The sequence below is a fragment of the Cynocephalus volans genome, unplaced genomic scaffold (assembly GCF_027409185.1).
Source record: "Cynocephalus volans isolate mCynVol1 unplaced genomic scaffold, mCynVol1.pri scaffold_35, whole genome shotgun sequence".
Classification (NCBI taxonomy): domain Eukaryota; kingdom Metazoa; phylum Chordata; class Mammalia; order Dermoptera; family Cynocephalidae; genus Cynocephalus; species Cynocephalus volans.
Genome location: NW_026902463.1, coordinates 6400893 through 6418150, shown reverse-complemented (window position 1 = coordinate 6418150; position 17258 = coordinate 6400893). Strand labels below are relative to the sequence as shown.

The 17258-nt window shown below is 46.8% G+C and overlaps 1 pseudogene; it reads left to right on the top strand.

Moving 5' to 3' along the window:
• The first annotated feature begins 1268 nt into the window (after positions 1-1268).
• Positions 1269-16951, top strand: LOC134369055 (histone-lysine N-methyltransferase PRDM7-like; annotated as a pseudogene).
• The last annotated feature ends 307 nt before the right edge of the window (positions 16952-17258 follow it).

The following is a 17258-nucleotide window of genomic DNA, read 5'->3' as shown; positions in this document are numbered from 1 at the left end:
CCTTCAGCCCAAGACCTTCAAATTTCAGCCTGGGAAACCCCAGATCCCCTGATCCCCAAGAGACCTCGAATCCGCTAACCTGGACTGACCTCAAACCCCCTGGGCCTGAGACACCGATGCACCTCAGCTTCAGACACCTTCAAATCTACCGTTCACCCACAGGAACGCCAAATCCTCTAATGCTTAGAGCCCAAACACCCTAAGCCTGAGGAAACACAATTCCCCTCAGCCTAAGGCACCCCAACCCCCTCAGCCTGGGAAACCCTAAATACCGCAGCCACAGAGAGACCAATTTTCCCCAACCTTAGAGATCCTGCTCAGCCTGGAAACGTCCTTCAGCTTCAAAGACCCCCAAATAACGTCAGTGTCAGAGAGCCTAATGCCCCCTAATGAGAGACCCCAAATCTCCTTAGCCTGAGAGACCCCGAGTTTCCTCAGCCTCAAAAATGCCACATCCTCTCATCCTGAGAGACCCCAAATTCACTTTACCTGATGAATCCCAAAGCCTCTCAACCTGAGCATCCCAAATCTCTTCAGCACGAAAGACCCAAAATCTTGTCCTGAAAAACCCCAAATACTATCAGCCTGAGAGACCCCAAATCCCCTCGACCTGAGAAACCCCCAGAACCTCAGCCTGAGAGACCCCAAATCTCATTGTCCTTGGAGACCCCCAATCTCCTCAGCCTGAGGGATTGCTGCTCCTTAGAGATCCAGGCTGCTTTACTCCCAGACTTTTCCAGAATCTCCTGGTGGAGATCCCGGAAGCCTTCCTATGAGAAATGTTCATTTCCTCTCCCTGGAGGAGAGCCCCGCTGGTCAGTGTAACCTGAGTCCCACCAGTCAGGGGCCCTCAAGGTCTCCATGGGACTCCCCTAGCCCTCACACCTCAGGAATCCCCTTGAAGACGCCTAGCCTTGACCCTCAGTCACCTTTGCCACCCTTCCTCAGATGCATCAAGATGCAGGGGAACTGAAACAAAACAGCTTACATTAGGTGGTCTGTGATGGCCAGCAGAGACCCCCCCATCCTGTCAATAGCCCCCAGACCTCCCCAACGCCCTCCAGTCCTTGCAGGGTCCCCACATCTTCCTGGTCTGGACACCCTGGCCAAGTGGAGAAGACAGAGCCTGGCTCTGGGCAGTGGTCTGGGCTGTGGCCCCCTCTCAACAACCTCTCTTTCCACAGGAGCTTTGGCCTTGCAGCTGGGAGACTCACGGGACCTTCTCTACCTTGGAGGTGGAGCAGGGCCTGCCATCCTGTCCCGGCATCATGAGCTCCAACAGCTCCCCGGAGGAGAACCCTGAGGGAGATGCAGGGAGAACAGGGCGGAAGCCCATGGTGAGAGGTGGGGGAAGTCGAGCGAAGCTCCAAGCAGGATTTGTACGAAGGATGGAGAGGGGGTACTAGTGACAAGCAGCTGGTGTCTGGAGGGCCACAGACTTGTGGCCTGCAACTCTGTGTGACCCTGGCTGTGCATGTGCATGCAATGGGGACAATTGGTCCTGTCTGGGACATGAGGGAGAAAAGGAGACAAGAATCAAACTCTCTGTGTTGGGGAGAGCTAGGAAAATGCTGTGTTCTCTCAAACAGAACACAATCTGGGGAGGGAGGTAACGAACATCTTTATCCTTGTTTCACAGAGACCACCCCAAGACCCCAGCCTATGTTCTGATTGTTAAGATTACAAGGCAGAAGAAAAGGCCCCACTCGATCTTGTGATGTGTGCAGTAAATCACTGATGAACTATGTTATTTTCTCTAGGCTAAAGATGCTTCCAAAGACATTCCCATATACTTCTCCAAGGAAGAATGGGCAGAGATGGGAGAATTGGAGAAAATTCACTATAGGAATGTGAGAAGGAACGATAATGTGCTGATTAATTTAGGTAACTTCTAGTGCTGGTTGCAGACCGGCCTGCGAAATATAAAACAGGTCTTCTGTCCCCGTGTTATTTTGGCTCTCTCTTAGGCAGCTGCATGGGCCCACAGTTCTCTTCTGTATGGAGAGAAATCTGGAGGGGAAAATTTGTTCTTCTTCATCTTTTTTTTTTTTTTTTGTCAGTGCACAGCCGAGTATCGGCACTAGTCATGCAGAGTTCACATCTTGACCTTGTTCAAGACTCTCCCAGCACGCGCTGAGCCACACTGGCTTTGTGGTGCTTTCCATTGCCACCACCCTTTGTTCCTCCTCTCACCACTTCCCTTTTAGGACAAAGATTTGGCTTCTTTCCAGGTGTCGGAGCCTCTCAACCAGCTTTCCTGTGTCACCAAAGGCAGACCAAGCACCATGTGGATGACACTGAGGATTCTGATGAAGAATGGACACCTCGACAGAAAGGTGAGGGGCCAGGAGGAATTAGAGGTGACCTCCTGAAACCATCCTGGGTTGAGGTCTCGGCTTTATCTCAGGAGTTAACAAAGGAGACCATGTTCTCTCAAAAACGTAAATGTTCAACAAACAAGCAAGGTGCAATACATTATATACAGTAAGAGGCTATTCATATAAAGGTTTTAAACCTGTAAAATAATTACATATTTTATTTACAGATACAGTAATAAGTGCTAAACGTATAAAAATCTGAATGTGAGTAAGAAATACCAAACTCAGAAGTTATTATCACAAGAGAAGGAGGAAGGGCTGGCAGGTGGCTTCACTGCGTCATAGTTAGCTCTTTTGTCTGTTTTATGTCTATTTTTGAATTTTGAAATAAAAAGTCGAAATGAAAACATTTCCATCAGCTGTGTCCGAATGTTGGAATAGGACTGGATGGTGATGGATTTATAGGTTTTCCAGCATTATTCTCCACACTGTTCTATATGTTTAAAGTTTATCATTCTTTAAAGTAATAAAAGAAAGACTGGTTTTGCTAGACATTGTTAATTAATCAGCGGGAAATTAACTAAACTTTCATTGAACTGTAAATCCACCAAAAAGCTTTCTAACCCTAATGTCTTAATAGTTCAGTCATTGGATCAACGGTCTTAGAAGAAGACATGACTAACCCCATGGTTTGTCATACATCGTTATCTGCACTCAGTTGATCCCCACCTTAGTCACTTTATCGTCTCTTATCGAGAAATCTTGTGGGATTTCTACAAGAATTTTTTTTTTTTTTCCTTTTGAGATTTCTTATGAGAAATCACACAACGGCAACTTACCCTTTCTAACAATTTTTGAGTGTTTGATATTATTAACTAGATACACACTGATGTGCAAGAAACTGCTAGAACTTTTTCATCTTGCATGACTAAAGCTACACCCGTTGAACAACAACACACCATTTCCTCCTGCCCCAGTTCTTGGCAACAATTCTACTTTGTTTCTATGAATTTGATTACTTTAGATACCTCATATAAGTGAACCATGCCATATTTGTCTTATTGTGACTGGCTTCTTTAACTTATCAAAATGTCTTCAAGGTTTGGCCACGTCATAGCACTGGCAGGGTTTCTTTATGTTCTAAGGCTGAATAATAGCCCATTGTATTTATATACCACATTTTCTATATCTATTCACTTGTTGATGGATATTTAGGTTGCTTCCACCTCTTGGGGGGAATCTCTCTCTTCCTCTTCTTGTAAAAGCACTATTCCCATCATGAGGGCCCCACCCTCATGAACTCATCTAACCCTAATTACTTCCCCAAAGCTCCATCTCCCAATGTTATCACACCAGGAATTAGAATTTCAACATATGAATTTTGGAGGAGCAAAATCCAGTCATAGCACCCATTTTTTAACTGAGTTTTTTTGTTGTTGTTGTTGTTGAGTTGTAGGAGTTCTTTAGATATTCTAGGTATTAACCCTTTTTCAGACATATGGTTTGTAAATATTTTCTCTCATTCTGTAGGCCGCCTTTTCACTCCACTGATTTTTTCTTTCAGTGCTCAGAAGTTTTCAGGCTTTACATAGTCTCTTTGTCTATTTTTGCTTTTGTCACTGATGCTTTTGGTGTCATTTCCAAGGAATCATGGCCAAATTCGATTTCTTGAAGCTTTCTCCTATGTCTTCTTCTTGGAGTTTTATACTTTTGGGTGTTAGATTAAGGTCTTTAATCTATTTTGATGTTATTCTTGTATGTAGTGTAAGATAAGGGTCAATCTCCATTCTTTTGCATATGGCGATCCAGTTTTCCCCATACCGTCTCTTGAAGAGACTGTCCTTTCCTCCATTGTGTGGTTTTGTTTAGCGTTTTTTCATGAAAGTTAAGCCAATTCATTTTTTAAAAGATAAATGTAATGGAAACCTTGTGAACACAAGAAGAAGCAGAGATGAGGTTTGGTGTTGTTTTCTTTGCTTTGTGGTGGGTGACCATTTACCTCAGTTGGTGAGAGTGTGGTGTTAACACCAAGATACAGGGTTCTATTTAAAAAAAAAAACAAACATTTTAAGAAAATTAGCAATGCCTCCAATAGAAGCAAAGGTCTTAATGTTACTTCAGAAACCGTTTTCAAATCACCCGTGGATAATACTTGAAATTGTCACTCTAGTTCAGAATTCTCTGTCCCTAATGAGAATCTTCTGAGCTGGGAAATATTTACCGACCAAAACACTGATTTCTCATCACCTTTTAGTCAAACCTCCTCGGGCGGCCTTCAGAGTGGGACAGAGTAAACACCAGAAGGTGAGTAACTGAAAAATCCTATCGACAAGTCAATCTTCCTAATGGAAGATCCAAACACATGGAAGGGAAGGAGAATGTGCAGAGTATCCTAGGACTGCTGCCTTCCTTTTCTGATCTCTTCAGCACAATGTCTGACATCATCATTTTAAGAGTTAATAAGAAGAGCAACAATAATCACTACCACTCGTTTTATTTTTGCAATATTTCAGACTTTATTTTAAGCATTTTACATGAATAAACTCACTCAAACCTTACAACTATAACTATAACCATTTTGTGGATGAAAAAACTGAGCTACAGAAATGTTTGAGATCACAGTCAGTAGTGGTTCAGTCTAATCCAATACTCCTTCATTCTCTAAAGTACTTACAAGCTCATTAAAACTTTCGTGTTTTGTAAAGTTCATGCTGACTTACCCGGACACCTTTACATTATTCATCGGACTGATTATTTCAACCTAATTCTTGTCTGCTGTGCTAAGTGAGAGATACGCTAAGACACTCTGAGGGAAACTTGCAAATATACAGTCAATTTGCACTGCGCATGGTCCCAGAGGAAGACGGAGATAGTTCCTACTCTCTCACAAGGGATGTATTCAGATGTGAGAAAGTTGCTCCAGGCCCTGAGAAGTTTGAAGTTTGACTGAGAAACAACAGATAGGAAAATGACTTAGCACTTCATGTACTTTACACTATCCAGTAGAAATGCATCCTGGTACTGATTTTAAACTCTCCTCCCTGTAGGAAGAAGTAACTACTCCTTTCTCTGGGCCCAAATTAGGCAAATGTCATGCTGTTTCGAATCATTTATTTAGCCTGCTGCTTCTGTATTGTGAGCTCTTTGAAAGCATGGTCCATACCCGATTTTTCTCAGGAGTCCCAGGCGAGGCTTAGAGCCCCTGAGGGCCCCCTGAATGTTTTCTGAATGATTCCAAGTTTTGCAAATTAAAATACGTGTAACAGGGTCAAGTAATGCTGAAGATAATATCTTTGAATTAGATTTCAACTGTAGAGATGGTTGAGGAGGTAAATCGATGTCAGGACTATAAGAGAAATTATTAATCTCATGTTTGCACTGTATTTAACAACTCGCAAAACACTTTGGTGAACATTATTGCATTTCATGTTCACTATACCATTAAGAATGAGAATGCATGCCAATTTGTGGATCAGAAAGCTGAGTAGAATTAACTAATAGTACACCCTTCCTTAAGTAGAATTGGTACAGGAACCAGTTCATTCAATTCCAAAGTTAAATATTCCTTCCAGGTTATGGCAGTATGCAACTCTTAGCATCACTTTCTTAGTTGTCTGCATACATTTATACCAACTGTTTCTTCTCCTCCCAACCTCACTGTTCATTTTCTAGATGTGTGTTGTACCCTCTGTGCTTTTCTACATTTCTCTTTCCATCAAATGTCTACTAGTTCATAGAAGATCCCCTCTTTTTCTCTATAAGCCCCTACCTCCTTCTTTCACAGACCTGGTTGAGTCTCCTGCTAGTATTCCAAAATATTCTCCCTCACTCACTCTCACGTATATAGAGAAAGTTGAAAGAAAAGAGCCTTAAGACATGGGTTCTAGTCCTGGAGTCACTACCCAATCAGGCCTTTCCTTTTCTCTCTGGTATTCAGAAGCTCCAGGTTTTTCAAGGGACTGTTGAACAAAACTCCTACATGTGAAAAAATGTTGCAAGCCCTAAGAAACTAAATAAATGTATGTTGGTTTTTAAAATGTGACTCTCACATTAAAGGGAATGTCCAGGGCACTGTTAAGTAATGAATCTAGTTTGAAGAAATTGCCCGGAACAACAGATTTCCTGAACACAAGTGACTCAGAGGAGGCCCAGAAACGAGTGTCCCCTCCTGCAGAAGCAAGTACCTCCAGACGGCACTCTAGACAAAAATTGGGTAAGAGAAAATAATTTGGGGACTTTATCCCCTCTAGGTCCTTTAGAAAGGTTGATGAGTATGGTCTAGATATGTGGCGTAGACTTTCAATAGGCCTGCATTTAAGCTGGACTATGCTGAGACCAGAAGTTAGGTACTGTACTGAATAGCATGTGGGAACACCAACTCTGAAGTCACACGCTTGTTTTAATCCACGCAGAATCATTAGGGCCTTGGGCAGACATTATAAATTCTCTGCACTCCTTAAAGCTAATCTGTAAAATGAAGATAAACACATATAGCTCATATATGTTTTAAAAGCATTAAATTAAATATAAAAGAACTGATACATACAACTGTGATAATAGAGACCACATTTTCTTATTGTACATCCATGCCTTTGTTCCATGCCTAATATATAATGCACCCTCAACAAATATTTTGTGGATAAATAAATGCATGAATGAACTGTTTTGTAAGTAGAAAGTTTGGGAGGTTCAATCTGATCATGGGAATCCAGAAACTAAAATTGACTTATGCATCTGTAGTCAGTGTGGAGTCTTAGTCTCTCTGAAATAATAGTTAAGAGGTACTGAAGGGGTGGGGAGCCAGAGTATGTAGAAGGATAGATAATAATTTGATGGTAATAGATTTCACATCTTCTGAAAAAACAGAAACAAACACTCCAGACTCCTAACTTCACTCACTTACTCTTCTCCAATGTAGAACTCGAGAGAAAGAAGATTGAAGTGAAGGTGTACAGCCTGCGAGAAAGAAAGGTTCGGTCATACAAAGAGGTCGATGAGCCTCAGGATGATGACTACCTGTGTAAGTGACCCTTTTGGCCCACTCATGGAGAAGGCTATATCCCGGTAGAATAATTTTATCTTGTTGTTTGACCCCAAATCATTCCTTTACTCTGGTGGCTTGGGATACAGGATTGAGGCTAAATTATGTAACTGCTGGGCTCTTTCTGAAGCTCTTTATATCCAGGAACATGCACTATACTTTTCCAAACCCCTGCTTCTCTCGCCTCCAGATTGTGAGACATGCCAGGACTTCTTCATCGACAGCTGTGTGGCTCATGGTCCCCCTACATTTGTAAAGGACAGTGCAGTGGACAAGGGGCATCCCAACCGCTCAGCCCTCACTTTGCCCCCAGGGCTGAGAATTGGGCCGTCGGGCATCCCTGAGGCCGGGCTTGGAGTATGGAATGAGGGATCCGATCTTCCACTGGGTCTGCACTTTGGCCCCTTTGAGGGCCAGATCACAGAAGATGAAGAGGCAGCCAACAGTGGCTACTCCTGGATGGTGAGAAGGGCCTATCTTACCCCATCTTCTTGCTTCCTATATCCCTTCTGTGCCTTTGGTGGGACATCACCTTCTACATGCTAGAACATGGATACTGGCAACATGGTTAGCTCTGTGTACTTAGTGGTCTTTGCATGAACCTGGAACTCCTATTTAAAGGTCAGAGGGTGAGCGGGAGAAAAGTGGCACAGAGACAGAAAAAGTGCATTCTCCCTATGGGGCCTCTGCTCTGACTGGACAAATCAACTCAGATGTGTAGATGATGCTGAGGAGTACGCAGCATGTGTCACCATTGGCGGCTGAATCCATGCAGGCTCAAAATGCATCGATGACAGTACAATAAAATAATTCTGATTATTACCTGCCCCTCAACCCCAAAATGACTAACTTATTTTTCTGAAACTCAGATTACCAAGGGGAGAAACTGCTATGAGTATGTGGATGGAAAGGACAAATCTCTTGCCAACTGGATGAGGTAAGGCCAATAGGTTTCGGGTTCCAGCAGGGACACTCATCTCTCTCAAGCTCGGCTTCTTTCCTCCTCAGCATGCCTCCCTCGATGGTTTTTACACTCTCTGTTCTCCTTACAATGTTCTTTCATATTATGAACATCCAGGAAAAAATAGATAAAATATAAATATTGCCATTTCTTTTATGAAAAAACTAAATCTCTATGATAGAAAAAATTGGGGCACCAGAATAAACGCTGAGGAGCCTAGATTCATTGGGGATGCTGGATTCGCACTTTAATTGATCTAATCAGCATTTATTAAGCACTTACTATATTCTTGTTTAGAAAATGGAGTACATCACATGAACAGATCACACAACCCATGCCCTCGTGGAGGACTATTGCGCGGAGATGTGAAACATTTGATTATAGGAGAAGTACACAAGGCCAAGACAACCTAAAACAAGGGACCTTTAATCTGTGAGGGCAGGAAATCTTGCCAGCTTCAATGAAATTAAAACCTGAAGCCTGAGAAGTGAGCTGCAGGGTGGTCACGGGCCTCTGTGCTGCATGGACGAGCCCCTTTCTATGAGGGACTCTCATTTTATTAGAAGATAAGAATATGGACATGCTGTTATTATTCTGTATTTCCATGCTAGGACAAAGGGACCTCTAAGTTTCTATGGGAACCCAGGGAGGCAGGTGAATGGCACCTAGGTAAACTATGGGAGATTAGAGAAAGGTCTCTTAAAAGAAGATTGACTTGGGCTGAGTAAAGAATGATGTGTGCTAATCCAGAAGCGGAGTACATGATTGATCAAACACCAAATTCTGTGCTATCAGCAGAAATCGATTCAGAGTTTAGAGAAGTGAGAAGTCAGTGTTTTATGGCCAATCAAGGTGGAGGTAAGTCTGTAATTGGGCTTTGAAGAATGGATAAGTAGGCAAGGGGGGGAAAAGCATTCCAGGCAGGATGAGCACCATAAGCAGGACTTGGAGAAAGAGGCTTAGGTATGAACAGCAGGTTCCTGGAGGAGTGTAACGGCATGGTCCGTCACAGCATGGGGGCCTTGACCATCTGGTGACAAGCCCAACATGGCCCTGGCAGGTAGTGGAGACTCACTGCCTGTTATTTTCTGTCCCTTTGTCTGCCTCAACCCCAGGTATGTGAACTGTGCCCGGGATGATGAGGAGCAGAACCTGGTGGCCTTTCAATACCACGGGCAGATCTTCTATCGAACTTGCCAGGTCATCAGGCCGGGCTGTGAACTGCTGGTCTGGTACGGGGATGAATATGGCCAGGAGCTGGGTATCAAGCGGGACAGCAAGCGGAAGAAAGAGCTCACAGCAGGGAGAGGTGGGCACCACTATTATTCTTTAAATAGAATAGAAGAGAAAGAATTCTCCTTGGGAATTTTCATGGTACAACTCTTAAGTAGAGTAAAATGCAGTCGAAAGATGGAAAAATTTCAAATCAGATGCTTCTGAAATTAAGGATTCATTTCATTTGCCTTTGACTCTTAGGGACAATTTATATTTTGAAATTTTTGTTCTCATTTTATTTTTTTAACTTCTTTATATGAAAAATATATAACAACATATAGTCCTGACGGGCTTAGAGACAAAGAACAAGTCTCAAGCACCTACCAGCTCTTTTATCAAGGCAGTTTCATCTGGCTCTTTTAATTGTTTCTTAATTTCTTCCATATTCCTAAATAACATGCATATGTTGTTATTCATTCATTCATTATTTCAATTAGTTGTCACGTGAATTCCTACTCTGTGCCAGACGATGTTCCAGGAACAGGAAATACACACAGAACAGGATGATCAGAATATGTGCTCTTGAGCAGCTGACACGTGAATTAAGGAAACACGCAGACACGCACAGGCATGTGCATATCAGACAGTGATTCGTGCTTTCAAGAAAACTAATCCAGAAAAGAGCCTAGAGATCATCATGAGGGGAGGGAGGGTGTGACAAGGGACGGTCAGGGAAGGTTCTTCTCAGGACATAACATTTGAGAGGTGCAGAGTTGTGGGCAAAGGACTCCAGGCAGAGGGAGCAGCTCGTGCAACAGCCCTGAGGCAGGAGAGAGTGAGGGTGTTTGAGAAATGGCTCAGACCACCCAGATGAAGGAAGCAGAGAAGAGAGCAGAGGTCAGAGAGATACACAGAAGCCTGGACATGTAGTGCCCATGATTCCTGCCCAGAAACTGGGGATTTTCCTAAGATGGAAACAATTGTGGAGTTTTGGTTAATTTTCAGAAAATAAACTGCAGTGGGTAATCCCATCAGAGGCCACTTTAGACTCCAGGTAAGAGAGGATGGTGGGTTGGATAAAGGTGGGAGTCAGGAGGTAAGAAGTCTGATTAGGGATATAATTGAAACAGAACTTTCTAATAAATTTGAAGTGGCCTAAGACTGAATGAAATAACTCAAGTAGGAATATTTGGCATGTCACCCAAGGAAGGACATATTTTCATTTTATGATTTGTGGACAGAGAGAGAAGCAATTCACAATCTAGTTTAGGCAGCAGGAACCAGAGTCGTTTACTCAAGGGGGACTGGACCACTCTGAATCCCACTTCCTGATGGAGAACCAGGTACACAAGAGTCCTCAATTAAATGTCTTTGACAGGGGAAACTCAAATTCAGTGTTCTTTAACCACTACTCTACACTGCCTTCTACATTTGTGCATCTCCAGACGAAGTGGTTCCTGACTTTATAGATCCCTTTCCCCTCATAAGAAAAGTCACTAAGGATGAGTCCATCCATAACAGCCCCTTTTCGTGTTGCTATAACACAATACCTGCGACTGGATAGTTTATAAAGAACAGAGGTTTATTTGGCTTATGATACTGGGACAGCTGCATCTGGCATGAGCCTCAGGCTGCTTCTACTCATGGTGGAAAGTGGCAGGCAGCTGGCAGGTACAAGCGGCAAGAGGAAGCATGAGAAAGAGAGATGGGGGAGGTGGTAGGGTCTTTTAAACAACCAGCTCTCGTGGAAACTAATAGAGTGAGAACTCACTCACTACTGCCACCTTCCAGGGAGAACATTAATTCATTCATGAGGGATCTTCCCCCCATGACTCAAACAGTTCCCAACACTGCCATATTGGGGATCAGAATTTCACATGAGTTTTGAGGGTTCAACACATCCAAAATCTATCACCATCTACGTAATCCAAAGTCAGTTATTATTTCTCAGTAGAATAAAATAGCTGCAGATGCTCTATCAGGAAAAGTACCCAGAGATTAGGGGGAGAAGACGATATGATATGACCCAGAAGATACTTGTAGTGTGTGTGGCAAAGTCACTGCAGTTCCTTCTGTATAAAGACTGAAGCTGCCTCTGATGCTACTGAAGGTCCCTGGTTTGGCTGATACATAGACAAGGCCCATGACCTAGGATTTCTGGGTTTCTGAGGAAGATGTAGAGAACAAAAATGGAATGAAAAAAGACTGTAAAGGAACACTCGGTGGGAGACAGCAGGCGTTACCACATGAGGAATGATTAGGGGAGCAGGCCTTACCATACAACTAAGCAGATGTCCCAGACAGTGTTGTCTACACCTCCCCTAACCAAAAACTTCCTCTTTCAGCAGAACAAAAGCCAGAGATCCACCCATGTTCTTCAAGCCCTCTGGCCTTCTCCAGTCAGAAATTCCTCAGGCAACATGTGGAACACAATCACTCCTCTCAGACCTTCCCAGGGACATCTGCAAGAGAACTTCTCCAGCCAGGGAATCTCCATCCAGTTGGTCAGAATCAGGAGCAGCAACGTTCTGATCCACACAGCTGGAATGACAAGGCTGAAGGTCAAGAGGTCAAAGAAGGGTCCAACCCCTTATATAAAAGGACAAAGCAGAGGTGAATTTCAAACACATTTTCCAGCCCACCCAAAGGACTAATGGGGAGTTCTCAAGAAGAGTCCAGAACAGGCCAGAAAGTGCATCCAGAGGACACAGGCAAATTATTTGTGGGGTTAGGAATCTCAAGAATTGCAAAAGTCAAGTGTGGAGAGTGTGGGAGAGGCTTCAGTAACAAGTCAGGCCTCATCCTACACCAGAGGACACACACAAGGGAGAAGCCCCAGCAATAAAACCACATCTCAACAGAGAGAGAGGTGGCCACCACACACCTCCACGCCCCAGCACTGAGGGGGCTTCAGAGAACGTCTTTTGACCTCTTGCCTTCCCCAGGAGTGTCGAAAAAGATGTAAGCGATCAAACACACCCTCCACTTTCATGACCAGAGACGAGGCAGAAAATGTGGGGGGGCCGGGATTCCTTTAGGGCTCACAGGCTATGGACAGTTACAGATCCCCTCCATGTCCCACATGGCTCCCCTCTATGTTCTTCTGGCCTCCTTTTCCAATAAACGTTGTTCCCACACAAACCTGCAGCACGGGCTGTGTACCTCGTCCCCAGTTCCAAAGGTGAGAGAGTCCGGGAGGCCACGGGAACTCAGACTCTCAGCCGGGTCTCACGGGAACCAAGTCCCACTTAAATCACCTCTCGCCCAGGGAGAGAACCAGGGGAGGAGATGGAGACAGGGATGGGTCGGGAGGGGACCACCCCCACCAGCGCCCCATGGTCTCTCCCGTTACCCCCATCTCTGTAGCCTCAGAGGTGAAAGCCAGGCACAGACACGAGTGGGAACTCAAGAGAAAAGGAAAAGGAGTCAGGAAACCAGTTGGCCAAGGCCCCAACTTCTTCTCTATGGGTCCAGTCATCAGGTTGGGTATCAGGTATCATAGCAGAGGGGGCAATTGCAGCCCCAGGATCTGGGGCACGTTTACAGAGCAGGGCTTCAGTGGTGGGGTGGTCCCAAACCCTTTAATGACAGAGCCCTCACCAGCTGTGGGCTCTTGGTCCCTCCTCCTCCAGCTCCGGGAAACAGTGAAAGGGGGGCGGGGGGAGACTGCTGGGATCTGGGTTTGAGGCTGCCCTACATATAATCAGGGTATGCTCCTGCGTAGGTCCTCTCCCCCAGTCCCAAAATTTCCACCTGTAAAATTAAGTCTCTGAAATGGGGGAGAGGGAGGCGGGGCCTAGAAAAGGGAAGGAGTCATGGGACAAGTCTGCCTGGGCGGGGACTCAGGAGGAGAATGCTCTAGGAGGTCGTAGATGGATGGAGTCATGGGAGTAACATTTTGGGGACTCCACTGTGACCTGTCTGAAGCTGGGGAACACAGGACGGGGTATAAAAGGCTGGTATCCAGGGCCAGGGTTCCACAGAAGAGCTGGGGGGAGATGGGGATGGCACTACACCCCCTGCTCCTCCTCCTGTCCCTGTCCCCTCTTGGGAGTGAGCCCTCACACAGAGAAGAAAACCAGGTCACTGCACAGACTGAGTGCGTCTTCAGCGGGAGGCCGGCGGGCACAGGGGAGAAAGCTGATGATCCTGTGCCAGGTGGGCTCTGAGCTTTGGGGGCACTGCCTGGCCTGGGTGCCCCACGTGACTCAAGGCCCTGTCTAGGCACAACTCAAGGGAGCTAGGTGGGCAGGACACAGACCCAGACTTGAAGTCCTGTGCCCCTTAGGGCTGTGACTGTCATACAGCATTCAACGTGGGAGCCAATTTCTGATCAGACTCTGCTGTTGAGAGAGAGACAGAGAGGCGGTGAGTTCACAGAAAAAGCCAGGCAGGCCTGGAGTTGGCAAGTGCATCACAAGCAATGAAGTTGTGATGAAACCCAGAGTCGCAAAAACAGCATTTAAGTCCTCTAAGAAAAGTGCCAAAAGTCATCCCTGCAGAAGTGTCGTGGCTGTCCTGCTGTGCTCAGAATGCTGAGGAAGGAAATCAAAGGTTACCGAAACATCCACTTGCTGGTTCAGGGTTACAGGATTTAAACAACATGCTGGAGACTGACTGCATTGGATACATCACAAGGTCATACGGGGAATCTTAAACAAAATGCTGGAGCCAATTCGGATCCTAGAAAAATGCGACTGAGTAGAGGAAGCGCTTGCCTGGGCCCTTTCAGGGTAAGGAAGTGTTTGAGGTAACCTGAGAACCAACCCTAACCACAACCATGATATCCAGCCCTAAACCTCGAAGCGTAATCCTAACACTAACCCCTGCAATACTGGCCTCCCTGTCCCTGCAGTTCCCATCAACAGAACCCACCCCCTGGGGTCTTGGGGTGGGGCTCGGGGCCACACAGCTCTGGAGCTGAAACCATTTCTCAAAACTCCTGTATCTTGCTTTCCAACCGGGAATCACAACCCTGTCTACATTGCCTATTTCCTTTCAGTAGACAAGAGTGGAAGCCAGACTGAGAAGGGGCCTGCACATGGATCACAGGTAGCCCTGAACCCTATGAAGACCACATAAGAATTTCAAATCAACTTGCCAGAATGAAAAAAGAAGCATCCCCAGAGTGCTTGAAGTGCAGCCAGGGATGGCAGTCACAGGACCATGCCGGGTGTTGGGATTGAGGTGTCTGGGCACCCACATTCCCCTGGGTGGATCTTGTCACCACAATCTACCCGTTGTCCAATCTGACCCTCAGCAATGTACCCATGGTGCCCGGAGGTGGGCAGGAACCATCACACATCTCAGAATTCACCCCAGTGTCCCCCAGCTGATGACTTTCAGAGAGCTGACACTGAGCACATCTGCCTGACCTTGTCCTAAACTCCTCGTGTGTCAACCCACATAAACTCAGAAGCAGCCAGTGACATTGATAATACTGTGATAGATGGAAAAGAACAAGAGAGCAGAGTTTGATTGTGTGAGATATACAGTGATAGATATAAAGTGAGATATATATATATATAGTGAGGAATTCATATAGTGAGGGATATATAGTGAGAGATATATATAGTGAGAGAAATATATAGTGACATAGTTATAGTGAGATATTCATATGGTGAGAGATACATACAGTGAGCTATATGTGCTGAGATATTTATATAGTAAGATATTCATATAATGAGAGAATTATCCAGTGAGAGATACAGAGTGATATATTTGTACATAAGCACACTATTATAAAAATCTCCATTTCTTGGCAAATTACCCAAGAACTCAGCCAATATGTGGCAAAATTTAGTCACAGACCCTGGTGTATTAGCCCATTTTTGTGTTGCTATAACAGAAATACCTGAGACTGGGTAATTTATAAAGAACAGAGGTTTATTTGGCTCAGGATTCTGGGACAGCTGCATCTGACGCGGGCCTCATGCTGCTTCTACTCAAGGCGGAAAGTGGCAGGCAGCCGGTGGGTACAAGCAGATCACATGGTGAGAAGCAAGAGAGAGAGAGAGAGAGAGAGACAGACAGACAGACAGACTCTTTCTCTCTTCTTTTAAAGCCCTCAGAACCACACGCCTGACCACCATTATTAATCCATTCACTACTGCACGGTCCTACAATCCAATCACCTCTTTAAGGCTCCTCCTTTCAATTATCCTAATAGGATTTCTCACCCTCTTAACAGTCACAGTGGGGGCCAAGTTTCTAATACATAAAACTTGGGGGACACAATTCAAGCTGCAATGAGTTTTTGGGGGAGGCATGATTCAATCCGCTACACCTGGCGTCGTGGCTCAAGCTCTGCTCAGGTAGCCCCTGTCCAGTGATGGCAGATCCCCTGGACTGCTGACGCCCTGCACGCTCGGCTTCCCACCTGCTGACAGGCTCCATCTGGCTCGAGGAGAGGGTGAAGGATGCAGTCAGAAGGGGGACACTCGGGAACCAGCTAAAGTAGGGGCAAACCTCCTGTCTGCCAGCTGCCCACTTCCTACACCTGCACCCCAGCTGTCACTCTGCGGCACCTACACCTGCCCCTCAGCTGTCGCTCTGCAGGACCTACACCTGCACCCCACCCTCAGGCTGCCATCTGAGCCGAATGCTGGGGGATGGGACCGAGCGGAGCCGAACGGTGGCGAGTAAAGTCGAGCGGTGGCGGGTAGAGCCGAGTGGTGGCGGGTGGGCCGGATGGAGCCGAGTGAAGCCGAGCGGTGACGGGTGTGGCGGGTGTGGCGGGTGTGGCGGGTGTGGCTGGTGGGCCGGGTGGCGCCGGCAGAGAGCTGGGCGTTGGACGGGGGGAGCGGCGCGGCTGCTGGGCCCCGGCGAGCAGGTGGCCCGGGGCGCGCGGTGGTGCCCGGGCGCTGGGAGGCTCACGGCGGCCGTCGCACAGCCTCTGGCAGAGCCTGGCCCTGGGCGGCACCCCGGTTGCCCCTTTCGCTACTTGGCTCCCTCCCCGTCCTGATTCCCGCCCCGGACCGCGCCTGGCGCACGTCCCCAGGGCTCACGCTGCGGTGCGGCTGCGAGCCCCGGGCTCCCGGGCTCCAGGCTTCGCCGCCCCACAGCTGTGTGGACCCGGCCAGCAGGGTCCAGAGACGGGCCGCACGCACCGCGACCCAGGGTCCGCTGCTCCGCCCGTCGGTCAGGAGTGCTCTCGCGGACACCTGCTCTCTGCCGTGTGGCCACCCGAGTATGGATGGACACGACGCCCTCACAGCCGCGCTCCCTCTGGGACCATTAGTCCTACTCGCTGCTGCAGCCCGAGGGTCCCCTGGCCCTGGACAGCCCTGGGATGATCCCTCGCCAGGACGCCTTTCTGCTGCCTGCGCCATCCTGGGCTGGGGACTGACCTCCCTGGCCATGCCACTGACCCCTGCGAGCGCCCAGCCACGGCGCCTCGCAAGCTGCATGGCTTAAGGTTGGGGCCCAACCCAAGTGGGGCCCATCTAAGCCCATCTCTCAGTGCACCCGTCAGTATCTCTCTCTAAGGAATAATCTTTATTGTGGTGAAACATTCGTAACATAGAACTGACCATCATGACCATCTAAGTGTCCAGGTCAGGGGTATTGAGCACGTTCACACTGCTGTGCAAACATCACCACTGTCTCTCTCCAGAACTCTCTCATCTCCCAGACTGAGACTCTGCACCCACTACACACCAACTCCCACAGTGCTGGGCTGGCAGCAGCCAGTGGAAATCTGCCCTGTGGGAATCTGACCACC